The sequence below is a fragment of the Myotis daubentonii genome, chromosome X (genome assembly GCF_963259705.1).
Source record: "Myotis daubentonii chromosome X, mMyoDau2.1, whole genome shotgun sequence".
Taxonomy (NCBI): Eukaryota; Metazoa; Chordata; class Mammalia; order Chiroptera; family Vespertilionidae; genus Myotis; species Myotis daubentonii.
Genome location: NC_081861.1, coordinates 302319 through 310930, shown reverse-complemented (window position 1 = coordinate 310930; position 8612 = coordinate 302319). Strand labels below are relative to the sequence as shown.

At 61.2% G+C, this 8612-nt stretch overlaps 1 protein-coding gene across 2 annotated transcripts in view; it reads left to right on the top strand.

The window, feature by feature from the left end:
* The first annotated feature begins 2961 nt into the window (after positions 1–2961).
* Positions 2962–8612, top strand: part of BCOR (BCL6 corepressor) — a 79680-nt gene continuing 74029 nt past the window's right edge. The window contains exon 1 of one of the 2 annotated variants that reach the window (XM_059679597.1): positions 2962–3116. The gene's annotated coding sequence lies outside the window, so the exon portion shown is untranslated. Of the gene's footprint in view, positions 3140–8612 lie in introns of both variants that reach the window. The other variant, XM_059679596.1, reaches the window with a different exon arrangement.

Genomic DNA, 8612 nt, shown 5'->3' with positions numbered 1-8612 from the left:
CTGAGACATGGCATTCCTTTGGCCTCCCCTAGCCGGGCTTAGGAGAATGCGCAGTTAAGCAGCTCCGGAAGCTGAGAGGCATCCACCGCTCCTCACTTCCCCCGGCGCTGGGCTCGGCTTGGCTGAACTTGCCGTCCTTGTGTCAGAGGAGCTGGTTGTGTTCCTGAAGCAGATCGCACTGTGCCACCTCCCCACGGGTCCTTCGCTATTGATTTTTAACATCCTATTCAATATTGTGTATTAAATATTGAATCCATGCACGAGAGGATGTGATGCAAATCGCCAGCCGAGCCTGAGACTTTAATAGTTGTTTTATTGCCCGGAAACCACAGTTGGACGCTAGGCATCCTGCAACCGAGGCTGGGGGCGGGGACGGTAGGCCGAGAGGAGCGCTGAGCAGCCCGGCAGGAGGGTGGGGGTGGGGCGATCTGAGCCCTCGGGAATGGCCACTGCCTCAGGCTCAGCCAGGCACCAGGCAGTGCTCCCCGCTGCTGGGGAGAGAGCCTGGGCCGGGGCTGTCGTGTGAGACCTGGGGAAAGGAAGAGGCGTGGGGCTGTCTGTGTCCTTCCTTCCTGGATTTCCCTAACTGGATTGTTCATTCCTGTCTGGCCATCCCTTCCCCTCCACACAGCTCTTCACACACACACACACACGCACGCACGCACGCACGCACGCATGCACACAGAGTTATTGAACAGGAAAGTGAACTTGGGGACAAGAAAGCCAAGGCCTCGGGCCTCCTCCAGCACTCAGCTCTGCCCCCTCGGTACAGACATCTCTCAGCCTGGGACCCATTTCTCTCCCCTGCCGGTGGGGGTGTAATGCTGTCTGCTCTACCTCCCTCACAGCCCGGTTGCGAGGCTGGTGCAGATGAGATGATATTCAGGGAAAAGGCTTTTGTGAACTCTCAGGCCCCACGCAGGCAGGCTGAGGGATTAGTGCTGGCTTTCCCTCTGCACTCCCCTCTCCGCAGACTGTCTTCAGCGCGTCTCTCTCTCTCCACCAGGAGCTCCCTCCTTCATTCTGGGCCCTTTCCTCTCCCTGGGCCACCTTCGCTTGATCTCCCAGGGTCCCCACTCTGCCGGGACTCTGCGCTGAGCCTAGGCAGTCAGGTTTGGAGGACGCCCAGCAGGGAAACAGGAAGGGCGAGGGGAGGGAGAGAGAGAGAGAGAGAGCGCGCGCGATGGGGGTGGGTGCAGCGAGTGTGCGCAAAGGCAACAGCCTAGGGAAGCGCTAGGCTTCATTTGAGAGGCTCGCTGCACCTCGGCTGCCAGGGCTGCGGAGCTGGGGGGTGGGCAGAGAGTGGGGGGGGGCGCTGCTGGCGGGGGTGGGGTGGGGGCGGCTGCTGCTGGGACCTTTGATTGGGGGGGGGGGGAGAGCGGCGGAGACCCCGAGGCTAGAGGCCTCTTCCCACATGACATTGTTCCTCGATGCGGGAAGTCCAGTCAGGATCTCCGATTGTTGTAAAAAGTCAGGGCGTGAGCCGCGCCATCAGGGTCTTGCAATTGTGAAGCCCAAATGTCAATCCGGTACAGGGTGGCGGCTCCCCAGAATCTCCACGTCAGATAAGCAGTTGTCCGAGGCCTTCAGGTCGGAGACCTGAGCTGTTCCCAGACCTTGCTCCTCTAACCCCACTATCTTTGTCTGGGTTCCAGGAGGGGCTGAGACCAGACGGGTCCCTATCAGTTAAGATTACCCAGGGGACCCCGCCATCTGCTGGCCTTCCATGCCAAGCCGGCCCAGGCCCAACAGAGACCAGCTGGGGCAGTAGGCCCCACCGGGAGGCGAGTGGTCCCTGGGGCGCACACCCGGGTGTGTCGGGCAGGGCCTGGCTGCACACGCCTCCGCGGCGGCCCGGCGTCTGCTGCTGCCTGGGTTTCCGGGTCTGTGGCGGAGCCTCCCTGGCGTTCTCCTCCCGCTTTGTCTCGCTGCCAGCTTCCCGGAGTCTGCCCTCACCAGCCTCCCCTCGGCGGGTCGTGCCTTTCTCTCGGAGTGCGTCTCTGCTTTTAGGCGGCCGCGCTCTGTGCGCTCGTGTGGCCACCTCCCCTCCACCCCCACTCCACTCGGCCTCTTCTCTGGGGCGATCTGGCGCGGCCTTGGGCTTGCCGCCAGTGCCACCTCCTGCGCCCCCCCCCCCAGCCCCCAGGCTGCCGCATCAGGAGCTCGGTGATCAGGGCTGAAACCTTCCCAGGTTCTGGCTTAGCTCCGCCAAAGCCAACCCAGGAGGGCTCAGAGCATCCCCGCTGCTCCCAGCCCCAGGCAGCGGCGGGAGCGGGGTGCGGAGACCCGTGTGGCACAGCTGAGGGCAAACACTATGCGGCCGACCCCGCGCCGCCTGTGGCGGTCCTTGAACTCAGTTCTCCAGGCTGGAACCCACCGAGTGCGCAGCTCTGCGGCTGACCTGAAAGTTGGCCAGACGCGTGAGCCCGGGTGGGGGCCCGAGAGCGTGTGCTGTGCCCATCGCAGCGACTCTTGGTGGATGAGCTCCTACCAAGGGGGTGGGGCAGGGAGCGCTGGGCTAGGGACCAGCCAGGGGCCTTCGGACACCCCAGGCCGCAGGGCAGGGGAACCCCCCTTCGGGCCTGCCCCCTCGCTCCGGGCCTGCACGAGGCCAGCCTTGGAGGCGAAAACCCGTCCAACTCCTGGAGAGGAAACTTGCCACGAGGGAAGCAAAGGAGGGAGGGGCCGGCGGGGGTGTCTTCGTCGCGGAGGCTGGTGTCAACTTTTAGCCCCTAATCACCCCCGGTGGCCAGGCGCCAGGGCCCGGTAACAGCAGCGGGGTTCGGGCGCGAGTGGCCGCCGCGGTGGGACCGGACTCGCGAACGCCAAGGCTCCAGGCGCGCGCTCGGGCGGCGGCGGCGGGGAGGGGGGCGGCGGGCGGGGGCGGGGGCGGCGGGCAGGGAGGGGGCGCTCCGGGAGCCGGCGGAGCGGAGGAGCGCAGGCATCTTCCGCAATCCATTCATGCACTGGAGCGCGTGCAGAGCTGCTGATCGCTGCCATTGTTACTCGCGGGCGGTGTGGGAGCCGAGCCTCCACTCTGGCGAGAGATAAATGGCCCCTGACAGCCCCTCCTCGCCCAGAGAGCTCCTCGGATTTCACCGCGCGGCGGCTCTCAGGTCTGTGCCTCGCTCGCTTCCCGGTGAGAACCTCTAAATCAGCCCTCCCTCCTCCCGGACGCTCCCCCCCCCCCCAATGCTCAGGCCCGGGTAGGGCCCGGGCGAACTGTGCGCAGTCTCCCCCCTCGCCCCACCGGGAGGGGACGAGGTGGGGAGCTCCCGGAGGACCCTGGGCGGCGGGGGGAGGCCGCTGGCGCCCCCCTCCCCGGTTCCTCACCTCCCCGGGAGCGGAGCCCCGCGCCCCGCCTCCGCGCCCACAAGATGGATCAGGCTACCGTGCGGAGAGCGGGCTGTAAATATTTAAAAAGTCTCTCGCGCGCCGGCGGTAATGGCTTTCGCAGTCGGAATGTGTGCTAGGAGGAGAGGAAGGGCGATATATGCTCTGTGTTGCGAGATGGGGGGGATTGCTCCGGTGCCCCCCCATCCCGCCGTCCCGGGGGGGCTGCACGTTCTGTCTCCCCGATTTCCCGCCCTCCGCCTCTGCCACCGAGTCCCGCCATGGCATCGGGAATGCCAGTCGGTAGGGAACTTGAGCCTGGCAGGGCGACGGAGACCCAGGCCAGGCGACCTGGAGCCGCTCTCCCCCTCGGGTCTCCCAAGTCCTAGGCTGGGACTGGCCAGGACCCCTGGTCCAGGTCCGCTTCTCGGGGGAGGGCGGGAGGCGCACCGGCGGAAGCCCCTGAGTTGGGTGGTCGCTGACGCCTGGGTGGGTTGCAGCGGCGGCGGGGGGTGGGGGGTGGGGGGCTCGGCCCTGTTTGTGCCTTTACTCGCCTTCCCATGCCTCTCTTAAGCCTCGATCCACTCTGAAGGAGAGCCCTCCCTCCCTCCTTTTTGAATCTGAAAGTAGCTTTGTGGCTGCCGGACCGAAACCTGGGAGGAGGCGGCGCGGAGAGATGGGGGCGCGGGGGTTGCTGGTGCCGAGGCTTAGCGGAGGTCACACGTGGATGTGGAGGGCAATCGTTGCTTCTCTGGCCGGTGCGGGCCTGAGATCTTTAAGGCCGAGCCCAGCCGGATGGCAGCCGTGGGGGAGGGGGACCCAGCCTTCTCGGCTGGGAGAGGCTTAATGGGCCCATCACTGGGTGTGTGCCGGGTGAGGCTGTCTCCTTTGCCAGCAGCCCCTCCCTGGCGGGGCGGGGGCGCCGAGTTGCCTAGAGCTGGGGCGGGCGGGGCGCCGAGGCGGGTTCGCGCAGAAGGTTGGAGGTGAGGCGGGGGGGTGGTGTCCGGGCCGGGGCTGCTCCCCTGCACCCCTCCGCTCCGCCCGCTCGGGGACCGGCCAAAGAGAGGGTGCCGGCGGCTTGTCGGGGCGCGCTGGGGCGGCCGCGATGGAGCGCGTGGAGCTTCAGACTCCTGGCAGCTCCGCGCACTCCGCTTCCAGAGGCTTGTTTGTCTCGTGTGAGTCTCGTAAACCGCTCTGATTTATTACCCAGACTAAATGCTTAATTTGTGAATATGAAACAGATTAAAAGGGGCGGGGGGAGGGGGCTGGAGGTCGGCATATTTTAGCAATCAGACCAAAGCAACCCGGCAGATGTTTCAAATTTGTCGACATTTTCAGGCTCATGTGGAAAGCCAGCCAGAATGGTCAAGAGGTCCTTTCTCCTTCCTTCAACCTGAGAACTTGGCAATGATCAAAAGGAGGTGATTAGTAGCTACAGAGAAAAGACACCAGCAGGCAAGGAGTTAACAGAGAGGCTGAGGCCTCCACCTCCGGGAGTGGGATGGGGGTGTGTGTGTGTGTGAGAGCTGCTCACAAAGGCCCAAGTCCTAGAAGCCAACTCTGAAGAACAAAGTAGAGGATCCATTAAAAGTTAATTCAGTAAATAAACTTAATTGGTGATAAAACAAACAAGAAAGATGGAAAGGCCAACTTAAAATAGCCGAAGGATAATAAAAATAAATAGTTTTGATGTGGCCTAAACATATGTGTGTGCGCCTTTGGGCCAGGCGGGTCCCTACAGTGCCCTGCCGGACACAGGCTGCTGGGGAGCACCCCTCCCCCGGAAAAGCCCCCGTGTGGATAGGCAATATTTGGGGGGCATTTGTTGGGTGTTTTTAGGCAACTTCACACATCAAAGGTGAGCACCGTGTTCTTTTCAGCTCTCTGGTTCCAGCCGCCCAGTGAAGCAGATACAATTTCTATAAATTGGCCTTCTCCTCTGGGTTTTGATTGATCATCACCGTATGAGATTATTGAAAGTCTAATGTCTTATTTCACTTTCTCCGAGGGGTGAGGAGGGGGAACAGTTGATTGGAAGTCAGGCCACGTGAAGGCTCCGGTGCTGTGCAATAGTAATTTCCATTAGCCTGGGGAAAGCGGCCTCCGGAAACTCCCAGGCATCGCCTGCTGGTGCGGGCCCACCCTCCCCCGCCCCTCCCCCGCCCGCCCAGCTTCAGGCCTTGTTAACAGGTACAGGACAAACCGGAGCCTTTGTAGTTGAGGGAGAAAATGGCTGTTGACGAAAAATAAGGCAACAAAAGATTCCTTTTCTCACGTATTTATTGGAACTTCAGAATGCCCTCTTGAGGGTCGTTTCCCACTCCAAACTTTTCCGTCTCCCTTTTGCCTCCATACCGTCTTTCATTTTATTAAAGTTGATTATGGTTTCTCTGTCTTGTCCCCAGCCAGACAAAGGCTTAGGGAAAGTCAAAGAACGTGTTAATTATATGTTTCTTGTAAACTGACTTTTCATTTCCCCCGAACACATTGAGTTGGCTTGGTGTTTAGTTGAACACTCAATTGCTGCAAATATGCCGCTTAAAAATACTGTCTTTATTAAAAACAAATAAATGAATGCAAAGACCTTTCTAATTTCAACTTGCGTGGGCTAGAAACAGAAGAGAAACCTGAAAGCGAGAACAAGAATGAGGGAAAGGCAGCAGGGAGGGGAGAGCAAAGAGACCAGGAAGTGTACACATGTACACACACACACACACACACACACACACACAGGCGGCATTCCTGCTGCCAGCCCTCCCCCAGCCGGGTTAAACTGGTCCATACAATTGTCCCTGGCTGCGCCCTGTAGCTCACCAGCCCGCCTGGATTTCCCATCACTTGGCGCCTAAGGCGATCATTAGCTGAGAATGGACAACCTCCCCTACCTGCTGGCAGCCCATCACTTACCAGCCCGGGGAGGCTGGCTGCGGGCTCCTGCACTGGGGCTGGGCCCATTGGCTCAGCCGAGAGGGGTCCTCGCTTCTTGCCCCTGGGTGCTGCGTTGGTGCCTAATTAAACTCTATCCAGGGCGACGTGCACTAAATATACGGAGGCTGAGAGGCAGCTGGGAGGAAACGGTCATTACCTGCGCAGAGAAAGTGACTCTTCTGAGGGAGAGGAAGGGCTTCTGATGGCACTTTCTGCTTCCCCTCAGCAGAGCCGGGAGTGCGGTTAGCTCCTGGGCTGAAATCAGGGAGAGATGGAAATTAGGGGGAAATCCATGGCCCACACTTAACCAAACAGGGCCTGTGCCACCACCAGGCAGGAGGGAGGCCCCGGGAGCTCCGAGCAGACAATGCCGGCGCAGAAAAATGACTCGGGTGCCTTTGTGGCATTGGAGTTATTGCTCATGGGCCATGGCCCCGTCACACGCGGGGCTGCAGCTATACAAATGGCTGTGAGGACAGAAAGGAGCAGATGCGGCAGGCGCCCAAGGCCCAGGTATGTGTTGTGAAGCTAAACAGAGCGTGGAGAAGCAGGGGGACTTGACACCACTGAAGGTCAGGGACCCCACAAGACCTGGGCCTGGTCTGCCCTGAGTATAAGGCAACAGCCGGCGAACAGGAGGGGGCGGAGGTCTGGTCGGCTGGCTGTCGGGGCTCTCGCTGAGCCCCCACTTAGCGCAGCTGAGGAAATGGGTGCAGAGGGTGAGAACACTTACACAGGGTGACACGTGGTGGCAAAGGTAAGACCAGAACCCAGAGCTCCCCGCTTTGGGTAATGGATCAGAGGAGGCAAGCAAGTTTGGTTAGAGAAAGATCCAGGCTGCTCTTGGTCACTGAAGAGGCCTGGTGTGTAGTCAGTTATTAAGCACGTGTGCTGGGCCTACGAGGCCACAGTGCTATGCGCCCCCGAGGACTGAGTAGGGGAGACTTTTCTGTGCCTGATAGCGAAGGGCATGAGGATGTGGGCACGGGGCTGGAGAAGGGAAGGACGCCCAGCACTTGCGGGGGAGGGGGGAGGATTTTGCATTAAAAAAAATTTTTTTTTTTCATTGATTTCAAGGAAGAAGGGAGAGAGAAGCATGGATGATGAGAGAATCATGGATCGGCTGCCTCCTGCACTTCCCACACTGGGGATCGAGCCCACAACCCTGGCCTGTGCCCTGACTCCCTGGTTCATAGGTTGACGCTCAACCACTGAGTCACACCTGGCCGGCGTGCAGGAGGGCGGCCTGGGCGGCAGCCTGTTCTCACAGGGGTGGAGGTGCACGAGGCCATGTGGGCCCGGGCCCTTCCCGCCGCCTCCGTGGAGGCCTGAGTGCTCCCAAGGCCGCCAGGGAAACGAGTCTAATGCCAATGGAGGAGGCAGCTTGTCTGGCTGGGCGCTCCCCGCAGTCCCTCTGTTGCCTGGACAAATAGCAGAGTGGAGCTTGTCCCCGGAGCTCCCCGACAAATACGGGCTCCCCGGGGGAGCTGGCGAGGGAACTCTGCTGCCCTCCCTCCCTCCCTCGGCAAAACAAACCCATCCTCCCCGGCTCAGCGCTCCCCGCTCTGTGCCCCCCAGATTCCACCTGCCCCTTGGGGAGCTCGCGGTGTGATCACAGGTGCCCTCCCCGCAGCCATCTGGCCCGGGCCCAGCCTCTGCTCTTGGTTTCCCGAAGCAGAGGCGAAACATGCTGGAACCTTCAAAGCACATTCCTCAGCGCTAAGGGAGAGCTGTGGGGAAGTGAAAACAAAGAGGCCAAGGAGTGCCGAGCAGTTCAGCTTACAGAGTCTGTGGGCCAACAGGGCTGGCCCGCGTTCAGTCAGACTTCCTGGCCCAGGGCCAGCCCGAGCTGGCAGGGCGCCCGAGCCGGCCCACCACTCAGGCCGAGTGGCCCCCCGGCCCTGGGCACACCCTCGCACCCAGCCGGGCCCCAGGGAGCCCAGCTGCCCCTTAGCCCGTCCTCTCTCCCTTACAGTTGCTAGTTCCAGAGCCAGATTGGCCTCTGCCGTGCCTTAACCCAACACTTCCTCAGAGTGGCTGGCCCTGGCCAGTGTGGCCTGGTGGATAGAGCATCGGCCTGTGGACTGAAGGGTCCCGGTTTCTGTTTCGATCAAGGGCATAGGCCCAGGTTGCGGGGCGTGCAGGAGGCAACCGACCCATGATTCTCTCTCATCATGGATGTTTCTCTCTCTCCCCCTCTCTCTTCGTCTCTGACATCATACAAATATATTAAAAAATAAAAAAGGAGTGAGCGGCTTGCCAGTTGGCCAGCTCCTCAGGGTGGCCTGGTGGGTCTGGGGGTGGCCCGAGCCCCCTGGCTGATATCTTCAGGCCTTGAGCGACCGTGCTGG